At 44.2% G+C, this 21,559-nt stretch overlaps 1 long non-coding RNA gene across 1 annotated transcript in view; it reads left to right on the top strand.

Moving 5' to 3' along the window:
- The window catches only part of LOC132426551 (uncharacterized), an 86,523-nt gene that overhangs the window by 46,585 nt on the left and 18,379 nt on the right, over positions 1 to 21,559 (top strand). The window contains exon 4 of the long non-coding RNA XR_009519723.1: positions 6,203 to 6,259. This is a non-coding gene — a long non-coding RNA (uncharacterized lncRNA). The remainder of the gene's footprint in view (positions 1 to 6,202; positions 6,260 to 21,559) is intronic.

The raw sequence follows: 21,559 nt of genomic DNA, 5'->3' as shown, positions 1-21,559 counted from the left end.
GATTGATTTGCATATATTGAAGAATCCTTGCATCCCTGAGATAAATACCACTTGATCATGGTGTATGATCCTTTTAATATGTTGTTGGATTCTGTTTGCTAGTATTTTGTTCAGGATTTTTGCATCTATGTTCATCAGTGATATTGGTCTATAATTTTCTTTTATTGTGATATCTTTGTCTGGCTTTGTTATCAGGGTGATGGTGGCTTCGTGGAATGAATTTGGGAGTGTTCCTCCCTCTGCAATTTTTTGGAAGAGTTTGAGAAGGATCGGTGTTAGCTCTTATCTAAATGTTTGATAGAATTCGTCTGTGCATCCATCTGGTCCTGGACTTTTGTTTGTTGGAAGATGTAAATTACAGTTTCAATTTCATTACTTGTGATACGTCTGTTTATATTTTCTAATTCTTTTTTTTTTTTTTTTTTTTTTGTGGTACGCAGGCCTCTCACTGTTGTGGCCTCTCCTGTTGTGGAGCACAGGCTCTGGATACGCAGGCTCAGCGGCCATGGCTCACAGGCCCAGGCGCTCCGTGGCATGTGGGATCTTCCCGGACCGGGGCACAAACCCGTGTCCCCTGCATCAGCAGGCGGACTCTCAACCACTGCGCCACCAGGGAAGCCCCTATATTTTCTAATTCTTCCTGGTTCAGTCTTGGGAAATTGCACCATGCCAAGAATTTATCCATTTTTTCGTGGTTGTCCATTTTATTGGCATATAGTCGTTTGTAGTAGTCTCTTATAATCCTTTGTATTTCTGCAGTGTCAGTTGTGATTTCTCTTTTTTCATTTGTAATTTTATTGATTTGCGTCCTCTCCCTTTTCTTCTTGATGAATCTGGCTAAGTGTTTATCAATTTTATTTATCTTCGCAAAGAACTAGCTTTTAGTTTTATTATTTGCTATTGTTTGCTTCATTTCTTTTTCATTTATTTCTGATTTCATTTATTTCTTTTTCATTTATTTCTGATGCTTCATTTCTTTTTCATTTATTTCTGATGTGATCTTTATGATTTCTTTCCTTCTACTAACTTTGGGTTTTTTTTTTCTTCTTTCTCTAGTTGCTTTAGGTGTAGGGTTAGATTGTTTACTTGAGATCTTTCTTGTTTCTTCAGGTGAGATTGAATTGCTATAAAATTCCCTCTTAGAACTGCTTTTCCTGTGTCGCGTGGGTTTTGGGTCATCGTGTTTTTATTGTCATTTGTTTCTATGTATTTTTTGATTTCTTCTTTGATTTCTTCAGTGATCTCTTGGTTATTTAGTATTGCACTGTTTAAGCTCCATGTATTTGTGTTTTTTACAGTTTTTTTCCTGTAATTGATTTCCTGTCTCATAGCGTTGTGGTCAGAAAAGATGCTTGATACAATTTCAATTTTCTTAAATTTTCCGAGGCTTGATTTGTGACCCAAGATGTGATCTATCCTGGAGAATGTTCCATGTGCACTTGAGAAGAAAGTGTATTCTGCCACTTTCGGGTGGAATGTTCTATAAATATCAATTAAATCTGTCTGGTCAATTGTGTCATTTAAAGCTTGTGTTTCCTTATTTATTTTCTGTTTGGATGATCCGTCCATTGATGTAAGTGGGGTGTTAAGTCCCCTACTGTTATTGTGTTACTGTTGATTTCCCCTTTCATGGTTGTTTGCATTTGCCTTATGTATTGAGGTGCTCCTATGTTGGGTACATAAACATTTATAATTGTTATATCTTCTTCTTGGATTGATTCCTTGATCATTATGTAGCGTTCTTCCTTATCGCTTATAACGGTCTTTATTTTAAAGTGTATTTTATCTGGTACGAGTATTTCTACTCCAGCTTTCCTTTTTTTTAAAAAAATAAGTTTATTTATTTTATTATTTTTGGCTGCATTGGGTCTTTGTTGCTGCGTGTGGGCTTTCTCTAGTTGTGGCGAGCAGGGGCTACTCTTCATTGCGGTGCGCGGGCTTCTCATTGCAGTGGCATCTCTTGTTGTGGAGCACGGGCTCTAGGCACATGGGCTTCAGTAGTTGTAGCACATGGGCTCAGTAGTTGTGGCGTATGGGCTTAGTTGCTCCATGGCATGTGGGATCTTCCCGGACCAGGGCATGAACCTGTGTCCCCTGCAGTGGCAGGCGGATTCTTAACCACTGCGCCACCAGGGAAGCCCTCCAACTTTCTTTTGATTTCCATTTGCATGGAATATCTTTTTCCATCCCTTCACTTTCAGTCTGTATGTGTCCCTAGGTCTGAAGTGGGTCTCTTGTAAACAGCATATATATGGGTCTTGTTTTTGTATCCATTCAGCCAGTCTGCGTCTTTTGGTTGGGGCATTTAATCCATTTACAGTCAAGGTTATTATTAGTATATATGTTCCTATTACCATTTTCTTAATTGTTTTGGGTTTGTTTTTTTGGGTCTTTTTCTTCTCTTGTGTTTCCCACCTAGAGAAGTTTCTTTAGCATTTGTTGTAAATCTGGTTTGGTGGTGCTGAATTCTCTTAGCTTTTGCTTGTCTGAAAAGCTTTTGATTTCTCCATCAAATCTGAATGAAATCCTTGCTGTGTAGACTAATCTTGGTTGTACGTTTTTGTCTTTATCACTTTAAGTATATCCTGCCACTCCCTTCTGGCCTGCAGAGTTTCTGCTGAAAAATCAGCTGATAACCTTATGGGGATGCCTTTATATGTTATTGTTTTTCCCTTGCTGCTTTTAATATTTTTTCTTTGAATTTAATTTTTGTTAGTTTGATTAATATGTGTCTTGGTGTGTTTCTCTTAGGGTTTATCTTGTATGGGACTGTCTGTGCTTCCTGGACTTGGGTGACTCTTTCCTTTCCCATGTTAAGGAAGTTTTCCACTATAATCTCTTCAAATATTTTCTCAGACCCTTTCTTTTTCTCTTCTTCTGGGACCCCTATAATTCAAATGTTGGTGTGTTTAGTGTTGTCCCAGAGGTCTCTGGGATTGTCTACAATTCTTTTCATTCTTTTTCCTTTATTCTGCTCCTTGGCAGTTATTTCCACCATTTTTTTTTCCAGCTCACTAATTCGTTCTTCTCCCTCAGTTATTCTGTTATTGCTTCCTTCTAGAGTATTTTTCATTTCTGTTATTGTGTTGTTCATCTCTGTTTGTTTGTTCTTTAGTTCTTGTAGATCTTTGTTAAACATTTCTTGTATCTTCTCAATCTGTGCTTCCGTTCTATTTCTGAGATTCTGGATCATCTCTACTGTCATTACTATGTATTCTTTTTCAGGTAGATTGCCTATTTCCTCTTCGTTTATTTGGTGTTTTAGGTTTTTACCTTGCTTTTTCACCTGTGACATGTGTTTTTGCCATCCCTTTTTTTTTTTTTTTTTTTTTTTTGATGAGTGGGATTGTGTTCTTTTCTTACTGGTTGTTTGGCCTGAGGCTTCCAGTGCTGGAGTTTGTAGATGAGGACCTCCAGGAGATCTCACTCTGATGAATATCCCTTGGGGTCTGAGGTTTTCTGTCAGTCCAGTGGGTCGGACTCGGAGCTCTGACCGCAGGAGCTTCGGCCTGACCCCTGGCTCATGGACAAAGATTCAGCAGGCCAAGCAGGGGGGGCAAAAAAAAAAAAAAAAGGAGGACAATAACAAAGTAAAAAATAAAATTAGACTAGGAAACTAACATATGTTAGAAAGAATATAAAACTAAAAATATAGATGCAACAACAACTGTAAGGTGAAACAGAACCACAACAGTAAAAAAGAGGAGGAGAAAAAAAAGAAAAAGGTAGAAAAAGCCTTGGCTGTGGAGGGTGGGGCCTAAGCAGGGGTGGGGTTTGGGTGGTGGGCGGGGCCTATGCTTAGGACCCTCAGGGCTGGAAAAGGCCCTGGGGGGTGTGGGGTGTGGGGCTTAGGCTAAATGGAACAGAAAGGGCCCAGGCATGCCTCCCACCTCTGGTCTCAAAGGGCGGGGTGACCCACCTGGGAGCCCAGCAGGCTTCCTGGGCGGGAGTGATCAGGGCCAATGCTCTCCGCCCCTCTCCTACTCCTCCGGTCCTGGAGGTCCCCTCCTGCCTGCCTCTCCTGCTCTCCCCTGGCCTCCCTCCTATGCCTGCAGGACCAGTGTGGTCCCCGGGGTGGGGGTGGGGGGTTTGGAGGGCGGGGGACCCGGCCTGGGAGCCCAGTAGGCTTCCCAGGCCGAGTGGGCAGGGCAAACCCCCTCCACGCCTCCCGCCTGCCTCTCCTGTTCTCTCCCAGCCTCCCACCTATGCCACAGGACCAACGCGACCCGGAGGGGGCCTCTGAGGGCGTAGGACCCAGCCGAGAGCTGGGTAGACTTCCCCGGCCGATTGGGCGGGGGAAATGCTGGGCGCACTCCCCCCTGATCTGAGCCCCCAAGGGTCCCACCAGGCGTGGGAACCCCTCCGCCCTTTCGGCCACCCCTCAGGGGAGCCGGCACTGTCTGGCCTCCACTTCTCCTCCCCACTTTGTCCCCCCAAGTCCTACAAGTTTGCTTGGGCGTTCCTCCCATCTCCTTGGGCATAGAGGTCCCCTACCAGCATCCAGCAGGTGCCCTGGTTGTGGGGAGACATGAACTCCGTGTCTTTCCACACCACCATCTTGACTCCGCCCCCACCCCGAAAAAAATGTGCATAAAGCAATGGATAAATAAAATGGGTAATACATTTAATGGCATACTTGGCAGTTAAAAGAGTGGGCGAGGGCTTCCCTGGTGGCGCAGTGGTTGAGAGTCTGCCTGCCGATGCAGGGGACGCGGGATCGTGCCCCGGTCCGGGAAGATCCCACATGCCGTGGAGCGGCTGGGCCCGTGAGCCATGGCCGCTGAGCCTGCGCATCCGGAGCCTGTGCTCCGCAACGGGAGAGGCCACAGTAGTGAGAGGCCCGCGTACCGCGAAAAAAAAAAGAAAAAAAAAGAGTGGGCGAGACCTGTTTGAATCTGGATGAAGCTCAAAAATACATGATTTTGTGAAAATAAAACATTGCAAAATGATATGCACAGGGTGATATTTATCTACATGTAAAAATAATAAATACTCGGGCTTCCCTGGTGGCGCAGTGGTTGGGAGTCCGCCTGCCGATGCAGGGGATGCGGGTTCGTGCCTCGGTCCGGGAGGATCCCGCGTGCCGCGGAGCGGCTGGGCCTGTGGGCCATGGCCGCTGAGCCTGCGTGTCCGGAGCCTGTGCTCCACGATGGGAGGGACCGCAGCAGTGAGAGGCCCGCGTACTGCAGAAAAAAAACAAAAACAAAATAATAAACACTCTATAGATTTTCAGTGGATACAGTCATATGTAAAATTACATATTAAGGATATTATACCAATCTTGTAGTTGCGGTTACTTTGGTGCCAGGGAGGTGGTGGGTGTTGAAGGAATGGGGATGAGTGGATGAGGAGGAGGGCTTCAGCTTGATCTATAACAGCTGTTCAAAAGTGTGGTCGGAGGATCCATAAAAATCCCCATGACCCCTTCAGGAGTTCTTCGGAGTCAAACAATTTTCATAATAGCATGAAGATGTCATTTGCCTATTTCATGGTGTTGACATTTGCACTGATGGTGCAAAACCAATGGTGTGTAGAACTATGGGGTCCTTAGCAGGAATCAGAGAGTCATCATTGTATCCCGGGCTGCCACTCATTTGAAGTGAAAAAATAAACCTGCCAGTTTCACTTAAGATTGACCCGAGGAAGTGGTAAAAAAATTATTAATTTTATTAGATCTTGGCCTCTGTGTTCATTTAAAAAATATTCTAAGGGCTGAAGTATATATGAAGTATCTTTGCTGCATTCGCGATATGATGGTTGTCTTGAGTTAAAGAACTAGTGTGTTTGAGTTGAGAGTGCAATTAATGATTATTTTTCACGGAACACCATATTTGTTTGCAAGAATGACTGACAGACAAACTGTGCCCGTTCAGACTAGGGTATCTGGCAGATATTTTCCTGAAAATGAACAAAACGAGCCTGTTACTTCAAGGAAAACAAGTGACAGTTATTTGTTTCCCATGATAAAAGTACAAGTTTTCAAGCAAAAATTAGAATTTTGGAAAACTTGTTTCTGCCACCATGAACTTGACAGCTTCTCGACACTTAAAAAGTTTTCTGATGAGACTGGTAGTCAGCAAACAGGATTTTTTAAAAATTTTAATTTTATATTGGGGAATAGTTGATTTTCAATGTTGTATTAGTTTCAGTCGTACAGCAAAGTGATTCAGTTATGCATATACATATATCTATTCTTTTTCAGATTGTTTTCCCATAAAGGTTATTGCAGAATATTGAGTAGAGTCATCTGTGCTATACAGTAAGTCCTTGTTGATTATCTATTTTATGTGTAGTAGTGTGTATATGTTAATACCAACCTCCTAATTTATCCCTCCTCCCACCCCACCATTCCCCTTTGGTAACCATAAGTTTGTTTTCTCTGTCTGTAAATCTGTTTCTGATTTGCAAATAAGTTCATTTATATCTTTTGTTTTTTACATTCTACATATAAATGATATACGATATTTGTCTTTCTCTTTCTGACTTATTTCACTTAGTATGATAATCTCCAGGTCCATTCATGTTGCTGCAAATGGCATTATTTCATTTTTTTATGGTTGAGTAATATTCCTTTGTATATGTACCATATCTTCTGTATCCATTCATCTGTCAATAGACACTTAGGTTGCTTCCATGTCTTGGCTATTGTAAATAGTGCTGCAGTGAACATTGGGGTGCATGTTTCTTTTCGAATTATGGAACAAACAGGATTGTATGATATTGTGTAATAAAACAAGCCAACCTTTGGAAGATCTGCATAAGCCAGTGAACCAATATTTTGCAAAAGACCAATGCATTTTGTTACAAGATCATTTTATTCGTTTTTCTGCATTTTCAACTCTAAAAAAACTATTTGCTGTAAGGTGTTTATCTTAAAATAAACCTAGATTACTAGAACTAAAGTTATTTAGGTGGTGGGACAGCAATTCACAACATATATAGCTTATAGCCCCAAAGAACTTGTACTTACCTTTCTCTCCCAATTATGTTATACTTCATCTTCCTTTTCCCCCAGCTTTCTCCTTTCCCATTTCCCTCTTTTTTCCCCATGCCCCCAAGTCAAAATGACAAATGAAGCCAAGAGTTGTTGATGTTGCCCGTGTGGGTGTGTGTGTTTGTGATGGATTGGAGGGTATCAAATAATTGCTGTTTTTGTTTATTTTCCATATGTTGCCGTTAATACAGTCCCTTTCCTCTGTCTTGCTATTAAGAGAGAAACTTAGAAATCAGAGAAAAGACATTTGAGTGTGGATCCTTTGTCCCAAATGTCTTAGTTAGAGGCATTTGGAGGTAATATATGGAGATCTTTTGAAATAAGCAAGAAAAGAGGCAAATATATCTCTAGAGGAATAAGACCAAGGTTATTGTTTCTCAAGGAGCGGGGCCAGCATCAAAGTAGCGGGAGAACATACATCCTTCATGTTGCCTAACTGGGAGTCCTGAGAAGGGTAATGAATTCTTGTGGTCCCAAGTCATGTTAGTTAGCCTTCTGGTGTTTTAGGGAGAAACTGGTCGCAGCATGACAGGTATAATCGAAGCATCCATGATCCCCTGCCTCCTCCTAACTCAGAACTGAAGCCCACCGCCTCTCCCCCACCGAGGGGAGTCAGCAGAAGCGCGAGCTTGAGTTCATCCCCGTGAGCTTATCGTGATTGTCATTTGGGCCCAAGCATGACAAAGTCAACCTTCTGGGCAGGACCCATGTCTGAAGCAGCATCTCCAGCCACTTCTCAGGGACCTATTTTGTCACCCTTGTGGTGTTAATATCTGCCACAGTTGATGTCTGTTGACCACTTACTGTGCACCTGAGTGCGAATCGTTTTATTTCTTTCTACAACATTGCTCTGAGGTTATCATCCTGTGGCCAGGGATTGGCTGGCTTCCTGCCGTTGGGCACACAGCTAAGCTCGATTTCCCAAACTCCTTGGCAGTTAAGCCTGGTGGTAGCACTGAGTCTTTGGTCAAAGACTTGCTAGTGAAGGAAGGTCTCGTGTGTTGCTTCCCGGCCTGGCCTGCATACCACCCGCACATCTCTGACCCTTTGTGTTCTTTTCTCCTCTATCTTGTGAAGACAAGCATGGTGATGTTGGGATATAAACTGGAAGGCGTCTGGCTTTTGAATCACATCTTGAAGGTCAACCACTGCTCTGTAACACCCGGTTTGGACTTCAAGAGAGCAAAAATAAATTTTATTGTGTAAAGCCAGTGAGATTTTTGGGGTTTACATACAGCAGCTTGTGTTCCTCACACGAATACTCATCCCCATGTTAGACGTGAAAAAACTGAGCCTGGGAACATTTTGTTTGTCCACAGTCTCACAACTAGCAAGTAGATCTGCGTAAGCTTGAATTATGTATGTTTATTTCTTTGGGAGTGAAGTGGCAAGAATCTCAGTCAGGTAGTAGTTGGAAGTATGTATGTGTGTGTGAGAGGGTAGCGTACAGTTCCACCAGTGTTTGGGGCTGTGTGGTTCCCAAGATCCCACTTGATCTCAAGCAAGAATGAGAAACGTGAGTTTCAGGACCATCCTGTTCCCTAGTCAAGGAATCGAGGGCTCCACCATGTACTTCTGCTTCTAAGCATTGCTGAGCAAGAAGCAGTGACCCCCAAAGTGACTGAAACTTCACCCCCAGTGTGGCTGCTGCCATGTGGCTGACTGACAAGATCCCAGCCCTTATCTGGGCTGCAGAGGGCCTGGCCACGATGATGCCGACCTACGGGGGAATGTAACTCTGTAAGATGTCAGCTTTCCCAGGGATATCAGTTTCAGGAGGCTGGCAGGATGTGGAGGGAAAACAATCTCAGGCTGGCTTCCCTTGCTCAGGGCGATACCTCCCCTCCCCCATCATGTGGAATTTCCACTGGAGCAGGCAGAAAACAAACCACCCCCCACCGCTGCACTTCTCAGCCAATGTACCAAGGCCGGCTGACCTTCTTCCTCATAACTGCATCCCCGGGGAATTGCCTGTTGATGAAGCCCATGCAGTGGTGGGGTTCATGTCTGTCTCCCAAGCACACACCCATCCTGCTACTGTTTGTGAATTCAGGAACTAACTGTTAGAATGTTGGTGCTCAAACAGAGCAGTTATTTGGGCTCATGCGCCCATTTGAGGGTTGTCTTAGTTTTCTGACTGAGGCCAGAGAGAAGTGACTTGATGGAGGTTGTATAACTTTTTTTTTTTTGAGGTCATATAACTTGCTGGTGGCATATTCGAGCCCCTACTAGATGCTGAGCATTACCTCGTATTGTGTTGCCAACAGACTCCGAGACTTTAAGGCTTTGGTGCAAGAAATTTATTGGATAACGCGAGCACACGGGTAAGGGAGTGAAAGAGGCAGGACTGGGCAGAAGGACTTGAACTGTGATTTAGTTGCAGCAGAGACACCAGTTGATCCCACGGGGAGCAGTGAAACTGAAGTGGCCCTTCAGAGATGTTCCAAATTGAGGCAAGAGGGTTGAGAGTTTGTACTCCCTGCCTGGACCAGTCGTGGCATGCTGGCTGCCCCCAGGGAGGGGTCATGACCTCAGGTGAGGCAGCTCCCTTTGGCAGAGGGCAGTTTCCAGGGAGGGGCTGTGTCATGAGCTGGGGGAATGAGTGTCCCACTCCTGGGTCCCACAGGGAATCTGGATGGAAGACCCCAGCACTTGCTATACTCGTTTACATGCACAATAATGCTGAGGTTTAAGATAACAGAAATTGAAGTTTAGGAAAAAGGTGTCACTGAGGTCACATAGCCACTAAGTGAATTAGAAAAATTTAGGTCTCTGGTTTCAGACTTTCAGCTTGAAAGCTCAAAGTGGCTGAAAGACACGACAGAGGACAGACAAGGTTGATCTTGAGACTGGGGGACTTCCAGTGCAGGGAAGTGGCCCTAGTGGGATGCCTGGCCAGGGCTGGGTTGACCCCTGAAGCGTGTGCTGGATGGAGGGGGAGAGAAAAGTTGGTGGGGCCAGGGGCAGAGGAGGGGAAGAACTTGGCAACAGGGGCAAAGGATAGGAGGAGAAAGCTTGGTGCTGGATTCCAGAAAGCCTGGGCTCCCAGGAAGGGCTAAGGAAGTCCTGTAAACACTGAAGTCCCATTTCCCTGCTGTTTTTTTTTTTTTTTTTAACGTCTTTATTGGAGTATAATTGCTTTACAATGGTGTGTTAGTTTCTGCTGTATAACAAAGTGAATCAGCTATATGTATACATATATCCCCATATCCCCTCCCTCTTGCATCTCCCTCCCCCACTCCCTATCCCACCCCTCTAGGTGGTCACAAAGCACCTAGCTATCTCCCTGTGCTATGCCGCCACTTCCCACTAGCTGTCTGTTTTACATTTGGTAGTGTATGTATGTCAGTGCCACTCTGTCACTTCATCCCAGCTTACCCTTCCCCCTCCCCATGTCGAGGCCTTGGGGGCAGCAGTGGGTGAGGTGGAGAGGAGGGGCCACCCTACTAGTTCCGAGGCCTGAAGGAGGGCACCTCCTCCCCAACCAGCAGACCCTCGTGCCCCTCCCCCCGCCTCTGGGATGTAAATGCCTTAGGTGATTGGTAATATATGAGCAGGTGGTCCTAATACCTGGGAGGCATATATTCTACCAGGAAAAATTGTGAAAGACTTTGAAATGGGCCTAAAAGACTACTGGGTGTGTTGTCTGATGCACCCTTCCTGGTTATCTGCACCTTTCGTTGCCTTTGAGCTATTTTGTAACTCTGTCTTGGGTGGAAAACTGATAGTAATGCAAATGACTCTTGCCCATAGAAATGCAAATGAATTTTGTCCAGTGGAGACGCAGTTGGTTATCTCAGGGTGGATATTGACTAGTTTTGCATTTATTTATAAATTCCTTTCAGCATTCCGGATTGCCTTGTTAATGTATGCTCTTGAATGCTCCTTTGATCTGGTTGTAACACCTTACTGGTTCTCTTATCAAAGAGTTAAATAAACCTTTGACACGTGCTCATTTTAAAAAAAAAGGAAAAATAAATCCAGGTCCCCTTTCTCTCAACCGAGTTGCCCTAAAACCAGGGAACGTTAAGCTGTACTCTGCAGAGCCCTCTTAGAGCCCACAGGAAGGGAGCTACACTGAGAGGACCGAAGGGACTCAGCACCCTCATGCCAATCAGAGAAGCTCTGCTTTGGTCTACTTTTGTCGCCCCCCCCTCACCCCCCAGACACACGGGGTGGGGGGACATCCACATAACATTTCATTGGAACCAAGATGTTATGGGTTGAATTCCTTCCCCCACCCCGTACCCCTCCCTGACCCCAGCCAAAGATGTTTAAGTGCTAATACCCAGTACCTGTGAATGTGACCTTATTTGGAAATAGCGGTTTTTGCAGATGGTCAAGTTGGGATGATGTCATTAGGGTGGGCCTTAATCCAGTATGACTGTGTTTTTATAAAAAAGGGGGAATTCGGACACAGGGAGGGACACACACACGGGGGAACACCATGTGAAAAAGAAGACAGAGATCGGGATGATGCACTTATAAGCTGAGGAATGTCAGGTATTTCCAGCAAACCACCAGGAGGGTGAGAGGAGCAGAAGATGTCCTCCCTCACAGACCTCAGAGTGAACCAGCCCTGCGCCACCTTGATCTTGGACTTCTAGCCTCCAGAAATATGAGGCAATAAGTCTCCGTTGTTTAAGCCACTCAGTTTGTGGAACTTTGTTATGGCAGCCCCAGGAAACAAATACACCAGGCTTCCACAGCTGCATGCGGTGTAAACCACTGGATTTTGGCTCGCTAACCCTCTCTTCACCATGAGAAGTGGAATTAGGACTGCAGAGTGTTACAAGGCTTCAGGTACCTTAAATACAGCCACCATTCAAGTGGGGAGGCATCCCATCTTTTTGGTTGTAAATCTTCTCCAGGACAATGTAAAATCCAAAATAGCACGCCCAGCTGCAATTGGACATTGTGTAATTACAGTTCTCCTGTTTGTTGTAGGCAAAAGCAGAGACCCTCCCAGTGTCTGAACAAAAGGGACAGACCGTTGCCTGAATGGCACCCAGTTCCTGCATCCTCAGTTTCCCAATCAGAACCATCATTGGTTGCACTTAATTAAGCTGTCTTCCCAGCCTCCTGGCATCCGACAGGTTCCCATCGTAATTACTAAGGTTTCCAAGCAGGGCTGGCTTTCCTGCGCCTCTGCACGCTCTCCTGGCAGGCAGGGGTGGTTTGGACTGTGATGAGATCTTGGCTTTTCCCGCAGCATATACTGGAATAAACACTGATTGATTTTGAATATTATTTTAGCGAAACCTTGGTTTATCCAATTTTTCAGCAAGAATTTGACTACCAAAGAGAACACACCCAGGGCTTGAAGGGGGAGTGACCCACGTGCCTTGCAAGGGGGTCTCCGGCAGTTCTCTAGGTTGCTGGGGGCAGTTGGTGACGGGGCAAGTGGGTAGTGAACCTGGGGAATCAACCTCATGGTTCTCTTGGGCTGAAGTTGTCTGCTGGTCAATTCTCCTCTCTGCTTAGTGATCCACTTGGTGCCTATCAGAAGCCCTTGCCTCGCCTGCATTCCCCAGATTGATTAAGCATTTTCCTCTGATGGAGATCTGATCAGGTGTTTTCCTACAAAGGTTCAAGTCGATGCCCCAAGCTGGTTGATGAGGAGGGCGACAGAGGTGAAACAGGAATAGAGAATGATGATTCTGCTCTGCATCTTCCTTGCTTATTACAGTGAACTTGGCACAGCTTCCCTACGATGATCAGACCTCATTTCCCACCCTCCCTCTCTTTTTTTCCTCCCATAATCTTCTCTTTAGGTTTAGAGTTTTCCACTTCATCTACACCCTCCCCATAGGAAAAAACCCACACAGTCCCATCCTGTGTCCTGTGAATCTGACACCTTGGTCTTTAGCTGGAAGTTAATGAAGACTCCTCAGGGTGCCCCGGGGTGTGTCTTGTGTGAGTTCTTTCATTGAATCCTTTTGTCGCTTCTGATGTTCTGCCCATGGACTTCTCTCTTGCCTTCAGAGGAGTCTCCTGGTCCCTTGCGACTTCATAAAGTGGTTTGTCACCTCTGCCGTGTCTGTGAGTGTCCACAGTGACATCCACAGCAAGCAGTCAGCCTCCTAAGGCTGCCAGAGCTGCCAACTCTCCAGATATACCTTGCGTTGTCACTGCACTGCCTGGTGTCGTCAATTCTGGGCACGATTCAAGAGGAGGATTCCTCCCCAATATGTGCCATGCTTTGCCTGTGGTCTCATTTTCAGTTCAGGTTTCCACTACAAAGCAAATACGTGCTGGGCTGGCTCAGCCCCAAGCCCACCCCAAGGCCAATGCCAGCACACAGGGGACAGGCTAGTGACGTCTTCTTGTTGGGGTCTGGAGCCTTGTCTGTGGAGTCCTGTGACTGCAGGGATAAGGTGAACTGAAATGACAGAGAGCCCTGGCTCCATTGTGGACCTGTCTCCATCGCGTGGCTGCTCTTCTCGTGACAAAAGAGGTCATATACAAGGTGTTTGCTTTTCCTGGTACAAAGCACAAGCTATTCTTTGAGCCCTTCTGACACTGCAGACTTAATGGTGCCTGTTGCCTGGTGGCTGCTTGTAAATGTTTATCCAGAAATTCACAAGGCCAAATATGTCTCGTCAATTGTGTTCTCAGAGCAGAAACTTCCATGGCGTTTCTCCTGTTAACTAAGAAGCTTCCAGAACAGATAGACCTATCTCTAAGTGAATTGAGCAGAAGCAGTAGGTTAGACTGGCAAAGCCAAAATCACAGTTCAAGAAGCCATCCAACAGGAACTGATGTGTTTTGGGGGGAGCTGGAGAGCTACTCTGAATGAGATTTTCTCCTGTGTTAAAAATCATTCCTTTAGCAAAGTTAACTAATGAAACCTAATCACTGTAATAAAATACACAAGCAAAGAAACAAACAAAAAATCATTCCTGACCTACTGTACAGCATGGGGAACTCTACTCAATATTCTGTAATAACCTACATGGGAAAAGAATCTGAAAAAGAATGGATATATGTATATGTATAATTGAATCACTTTGCTGTACACCTGAAACTAACACAACATTGGACCATCATAGCTGAGCCTAGCCTGCCTTAAACATGCTCAGAACACTTGCATTAGCCCACAGTTGGGCAGAATCACCTAACACAAAGCCTCTTTTATAATAAAGTTTTGAATATCTCATGTAATTTCCTGAATACTACGCCCAAAGTGAAAAACAGAACGGTTGTATGGCTATAGAATGGTTGTAAAGTGTATCAGATGTTTACTCTTGTGATCACGTGGCTGACTGGGAGCTGAGGCTCGCTGCTGCTGCCCAGCATCACGAGGAAGGATTGTACCATATATCACTAGCCCAAGAGAAGATCAAAATCCAGAGTCCATTTTCTACTGAGAGGAGAAAAGGTTGTTTCACACCATTGTAAAGTTGAAAAATTGTTAATGGAACAGTCATTTGAATGGCGTTGCTAATGCATAGTGGTCAATGTCCCATCAGAAGACAGAAACTACAGCTGTTCTTATATTTTTTTAAAACACCAACCTGGTCCTGGTGGGTGGAGTATGGGGTCTCCCAGAAAGGGAAGCTGGATGTGGCCGGAGCCCTGAGGGTGCACTTTGACACTTTAGGTATGTGTATGTGTGAATAGGTCTGGGTCCAGGTGTAGGGGCAGGAAGAAGATGAACGGGATTTGAAACAGACCAGCATCATGGTGCAGACGTCTCCTTCCCTCTCGCCAGGTCAGTATGTGGCGTTTCCAGCCTCCATCTGATGCCCCAGGCAGCCCTTCGCAGCTCCTGCATGGCGTGCGGGGCTCCAGTCTATCTTCTCTTTTTGCAAGAACGTGAGGCTTTGCTGTTTGTCCCTGAGTTTCTCAACCACTTGAGTCCAGGTCCAGCTCTTATCCTTCCGTGAACCACTTGGCTTTAGTTTTTGCCCCTGAGTTGAGCTGTGCATATCTCCCCTTTATCATGTCTGTGGATTTTCTTTCTTGCTTTCCAATTAATCTAGGTATGTAATAAAGTTCCTTATTTGGGTGGGTGGGGGACTTGTGTGGTGTTTTACCCTGGATTTTTACGTACTTGTGGCTGAGGTGGGTAGGTCATTCCGTGACAGGTGAGTTTGTCGTGGTGACCTAAGTGCCCTGGAGAGTTCTGACAGGGTGAGAGTGAGAGAGAGGTACAAAGGGTATGTGAAGATGTTTGGCTGGGGACTAAGAATGTTGTCTTCTATCTGCCCCTGCTAATGATTTGAATTGTTTTAAATTACTCTTGTTCATCTGTGGTTTATTTTATTATAATTCCACAGACAAATGGAGTCACACGGTCTCCAGTTATATTTGAAATATGACTTCAGGTTTCTAATGATGGTGATTGTGAATTTATTCATCTCAGTGCTTGCCGTATAGTAGATCCTTAATCCATATCTGTGGAGCAGGTGTATGTACAAGTAAATGAATGAATGGGTGACAGTTTACTAGGACAAAAATCTTACAATTGGGGTCTTCCATCCTCAATAATTTGACAGCTCTGATGACTTGAGGAGGTGCTGTGACATTGACCAGCAGCCGCAAATTAAGTTAATAAACAATGGCTTTCCTGACAGAGGGGGACACATGGGAAATGTGAAAAGCAAAACTAGAAAGAGAATGCTTGAAGGAAAACATTTCTCCAAGGAAGCGACAAATTGAAGGTGACTTTAAAAAATAAAAGGAAAGGCATTGATGACCTTATGGTAGAAAGGCTTTATTGTCTCTGTGGAGAAAAATCAATGAGAATTTTAGAGTGAAAAGAGAGGACTCGTGGGTTTCTCAGCTCACGCTTTGTACCAGGTGTAGTGGCGGCTTTGCCTCAGGGGAAGCTTTTATAGCCTCAGGAGGAAGGAGGCTTCCAGGAGCAGGGCACAGTCCTGATGGGCTGAATGGCGGGAACAGGAAACTGACTCAGAAAGGATTTATACTTTGGTGATGTAGGGAAAGGAAAGTGGACCCAGTAAGAGAGATCATTGGTTCAAAAAAGGAGGAAGAACTTGATAATCACATTAAGTTGATGAGAACAAGTAGCAGAGAGGCAGGTGTGAGAACAGAAGCTAAATCAATGGCAGTTATCGGTGACATGGGATCAGAGAGGAAGCCCCGGACAATGGGCAAATAATACTGAACCACACTTGGGAGGAGAGTGGGGACAGGAAGCTTGGGAGGAGGAGACCCCAGGGTGCATAAAAGGAGGAGAGTGATAGGGTCACAGCTTGGCCCTGAGGCTGTGGACAAAGAAGGCAGAATGATTCCGATCTGTTCCTCCATCCTCTCTCTTTTAAGGATATGGTATTCCAACTGGAAAGAGTAGAACAAAGAGCATGTAGAAGGGAACTGCAACCAAATACCGGTTAAGGAAACAGGGAGAACCAGGCCCAGATGAACTATATTCCAGAGATTCAAAGAGCTAGAGCTGTATGAAGCTGTTGTCAATAATCTATGAGTAATTATAGAAAATAGGTGTTGTCCAGCAGATTGGAGTTGAGTTGTCCTACTCCATTTGGGATGCTACAACAAAATACCACAGGCTGAGTGGCTTACAAACAACAAAAAATTATTTCTCACCGTTCTAGAGGCTGGGAATCCAAGATGAAGGTGGCAGCAGATTGAGTGTCTGGTGAGGACCCTCTTCCGAGTTCATAGATGGCTATTTTCACTGTGTCCTCACGTGGCCGAAGGGGACAAAGAACTCTCTGGAGTCTCTTTTATAAGGGTATTAATCCCTTTCATGAGGCTCTACCCTCATTACCTAATCACCTCCCAGAAGCCTTGCCTCCAAATACCGTCATATTGGGGATTAGGTTTCAACATAGAATTTTGGGGGAACACAAATGTTTAGTCTATAGCATGAGTTAACACAATTTTCAGCAAGCCACCACTGGCCCATATGGAGCCTTTGTGTGGTTTAGCAAAAGGCACCTCTTCCTCAAGATACTTTGCTTCCACCTGTTGGAAAATTATAACAATACAATTTTTAAAGAATAGGACACTTTATGGCCTTCTGCCAGAACAATTTTTACAATTTTTGATGCTCAAAGTTACAGTATCTACCTTGTATGTGGTCCCTCCTTATATGTGACACTCTTAAGCATATATCACCTGTACCCCTTGCACAGTCTCTGATTTCTGGAGAGAAAAATGGTAGGTTACAGAAATTATAGAACAGGAGCATGGTATGATCCTTGGAAAAATTGAAGGACACTCAACTATTTTACTTGGGAACATTTAGAAAATAATGTGGTGATCAGTAGAACTCATCAGGAATGTTGATTAATGGAGAAAAGGTAATTTGATAGACTAGTCTGTTAAAATTATATTTAATAGGGAGAACTTGTACATAACCCTTGAGTCTGAAAATAGCGCCACAAGTGTAGGATGGGGGAAAGACGTAGTTTAACAGAAGCATGTGTGAAAAGAATCTGCCGGGAATCTCAACATAAATAACTGATGAGAAGCGATCCCTATACGAAATTTTGGGGTCCTAGGCCCCATCAGTAAACGTATTAGAACGACAGAGATTAGGGCCCCTTTCTATTTTTTCAGCTCACACCAGGATTTTACATTGGGTTCTGGGTTCCACACATGAAGGCAGATATACCTAAACTGGAAGAAATTCAAATGTTTGCCTAGGAAAGTGAGAAAAAATGGAAAATACGCTGTTTGTGTAGCAGTCTAAGGAATTGGTGGCATTAGCTGTGAGATAGGAAAAATTACTTGTAATTTATAACTTTCCCATTGAACGGCTGTGGTTGAACATTCTTTTGTTTGCTGAAAGCAAGTCTTCCTGGGAATAATAACTTTGGCATTCTGGGATTCTAGAATAAAGCTAGAGACCAAACAGAGGGCAGTCAAGGGGAAAGATTTTTGGGAGGAAGCATGTGCAGGATGGCAACCAGTGGGGAGTGAAAGCCTCTCTCCAGCACATCAGTAAAATCTTTGGTAAAGTTTATGTTGCTCACTGTGGGTTGTGGAAGGTATTTGTTGCTGCAGGCAGGCTGGGATGAAGTGTTGAGTCCTGCTTCAAGGTGGGCTAGGTCACCTTGGAAAAGAGAATTTTCATAGGGAAGGTTACGGTTGCGAAAGGCTGTAAATTGAAAAAATTAGTAGCGGTTGCTTTCTTAACTCTCTTTTAATCTACAACAATTCCCCTCCACCCCCTTTGTCAGACCATTCATTTGTGCAAGTCATATGGTCATTTCTCCTGCAGAATTTCCTCCATTCTGGACTTGGCTAGTTGCTTCTTGTGGAGTTTAACTTGTTTTTCTATCCCTCTACCTCCCATACTTTCTCTAGACCTGTAGCTATGTCTGGAGACTTGATTAGATTCAGGTTCAATTATTTTGGCAAGAGTAATTTATACATTTTGCTGTATACTACCTATACCTCACATTGATGCATGCCATGTTCCATTCTTTTCCATTTTTGTGTGATGCTAAGATGATCAGTAGGTTTAAGAGTTGTCAGTCTGATCCATCCGTTAAAAATTTCCCATCAACTCAATGATTTAACATCCACCAATGATTGTTGTCTAGATGCATTCTTTCATTAGGGGTTGCAAGGTGGTCTTTTAAATTCTATCATGCCTTCTGCACGTATTATCTGAAGTTATCCTATAAAGAACAACTTACTCATCAACTATTTGGTTATGCTGAAATACAGTCATAGAGGAAAATCAAGATAAATGCTCAATTCTTGCCTTTTATCAACTTTCAGAATAGTGAGTTGATATCCTAGCAACCTCTAAAAGTGACTAATGCTTATTATTGTTGTTATTTTAAATGATTGTATAACCCAGGCAGTACTCTTAGATGATTTCCTTCTTCCTCTAATTCTTGACAGACATTCCCTGGGGTGGTGCAATCGTTGTTCACCACATTTCCACTGTTTATTCCTTCATAAAGAAGTTCAGGTCTTATTGAGAGTGTTAAATGAGATGATGTGTTTAAGGCTCTTAACACAGGACCTGGCAGGTAGTAAGCGTTAGAAATATGGAAACTGTTATTATGAAAAGATTCTTGAAGCAGACTTTCACCTCATCGATCCACCCAGACAAATGAGAATCCCTGCCAAACATCAGTACCTCCTCCCTGCCAGACCCTTGGGGATTCAGCCTGCTCAGTCCTGCATCAGAATTCAGTGGTAGCTTGATTCATCAGAACATCAGGCAGCTGGGCCCTTTAAGCCTGTCCCGAAGAGAAGGTACTTCTCCCCACTTCCTATATCACTGATAGTGTTTCTTTCTTTTTTGCGGTACGCGGGCCTCTCACTGTTGTGGCCTCTCCCGTTGAGGAGCACAGGCTCAGTGGCCATGGCTCACGAGCCCAGCCGCTCCGCGGCATGTGGGATCTTCCCGGACCGGGGCACGAACCCGTGTCCCCTGCATCGGCAGGTGGACTCTCAACCACTGCGCCACCAGGGAAGCCCGATAGTGTTTCTTAATGCTGAAGTTATTTATCTTATCTTTCTTTCTTTCAACATATATGTTTTGGTGGACTTTTGCATGAAAATGAAAGCTATTTCTCATGGTTGTGGCATTCTTGCCCCTCCTGACTCACTCTCCATCCTTTACCGTGCTCCGTGCCAGGAGGCTGTCTTCATCAGTGGGCTTCTTTGCCCTCTGGCTTCTGGTTGGGCTGTGCCAATGGCAGGCACAGGCAGGGGACTTGGAGTGAGGTGATTTTTTTTAAGCAGCTCCCTCCCTGCCAGGTTACTGTATATGGCTGTAGCCCTACTGTGGGCTGCAGCTCCTGTCTGGCAGCTCTTTTCATATGTTCTCTCTAGTTTCTGGCATGTGCTCATTCTCCATCAGGTAACAGCCCCCCAGCATTTCAAGGCACCAGGTAGTGCACCATCCATTGGTTGCTTTTCCCCTTGACTTTGTAAATAGTACCTTTATTAAACTCTGCTGAAATTTCCCAATGTAAGTGTGCAAACTGTGTCCTGCTGAGTGGTAGGTACAAAATTGTTTATGTTAGTAAAAGATCAGAAACAACCTAAAATAATCACAAATTATAGGGGATTAGTTTACCAAATTATGGTGTAGCTATACGACACAAGAATATGTAGCCATCTGAATTCAAGTTTTTGAAAATATACTTAATGACAAATGAAAATGCTCATGGTATAGTATTCAGGATCACCCAATTTTATAAAATAAAGTGTGTGTCTATGTGTGTGAGTACGTAGAAAAAGGATTAAGTTCCTTTAACTTAACATTAAGTTCTGTGTAGGATTGTGGTTGATTTTAACTAAATTCATGCTTCTTAACGTTTCCCAAATTAAAAAATAAAAAGGTAGAGTTTTGTAAGAATAAAATCAACACATTTCATTATTTCTATATTATTTAAATCAGTTTTCTACTTAATGTCATGAATGGCAATTATAGCAATACCAAAAGAATTACTTTGGGGCAGATGTTTTTTCCTATTCATATATTGTTTTGATGTTTGTAATCTGCTTTAAATTACTTCAGCATAGAGGTGTGTGTGTGTGAATATGTTTGTGTGTGTGTGTGTGTGTGTGTGTGTGTGTGTGTGTGTGTGTGTGTTACTCTGAGCTGCTCTCTAGGGGCTGTCAGTTGCCCTAATCAACAATTCACACCCTAGGAGTGATCAGCTAGCACTTAATCAGAAAGGCCAGGCCCTAAAGGCAGCTGCTACAGCATTTGTCTATATCTCAATCACCACCAGAGACTTTATTAGTCAACATAATGAATGTCAGAAATGAGTTTTCATGGATGAAATTTATGTCTTGTTAATCTGCATAACAGATGTTAGGAGTAGGCTCTTCTCAGTGACATTAAAGGGTCTCCAGCTATGTGAGTTGGCTATCGGCTAGCATACTTTAGAGACGGCTGCCACCCTTGCAAGTCTTACAGCCTGATCCCTTGGGGATGGCACCTGAGGTCTGGTCCTTACTTAAGCAGTTCTATGTTGATGCAGAGTGGAATGATTCTGGTTGCTTTCTGTGGACAATTAGGGCGACAGAATCCTGCCTCTGGAACATTGTGACATCTGCCTCTGGCTAATGTTCCATGCAAGGTGGAATCAGAGCATCTAAAAACCAAAAGAGGTTATTTGATCTGTTTTGTGCTTACTTACTATTAAAGTTTGTTTAGTTGGTATCTGTCCATGTGGCAGAATTTGATCTGAGACTTGCTTTCATAAAAACCTGGTAGCAAGGGTGTGGAGGTGAGCTACTTTTTGGTTTGGCCAAGACAAGAACCTGAGAGTCTTGGATGACCAAAGGAGCATTACATCCATTTGCAACATAGAGAACTTGGACTCCAAGGCATGTGTTGGAATACGGTGAGTTACAAAGACCTACTTGAGGATGGAATTAGGATAAAATACTCTTTGGCCAGTTGAAATACCTAAAGAGTAGGCAGCAGAATATGTTCCCCCAAAGCCAAACAGTTTGTGTATTGCTGTCCATTGTGCCCTCTGCCTTCGTAGTCCTGGGACTCACCTGCTCCTAAGACCAGGATGTTGCAGGTAGAGAACAGATCAGAGCCCCGGAAGGTGGGCATGACCCTCCCAGGTCAGAGGAGGAGGAGAA

This window comes from Delphinus delphis, chromosome 6 (assembly GCF_949987515.2).
Source record: "Delphinus delphis chromosome 6, mDelDel1.2, whole genome shotgun sequence".
In the NCBI taxonomy this organism is placed as follows: domain Eukaryota; kingdom Metazoa; phylum Chordata; class Mammalia; order Artiodactyla; family Delphinidae; genus Delphinus; species Delphinus delphis.
This window is presented reverse-complemented; position numbering and strand designations above follow the sequence as displayed.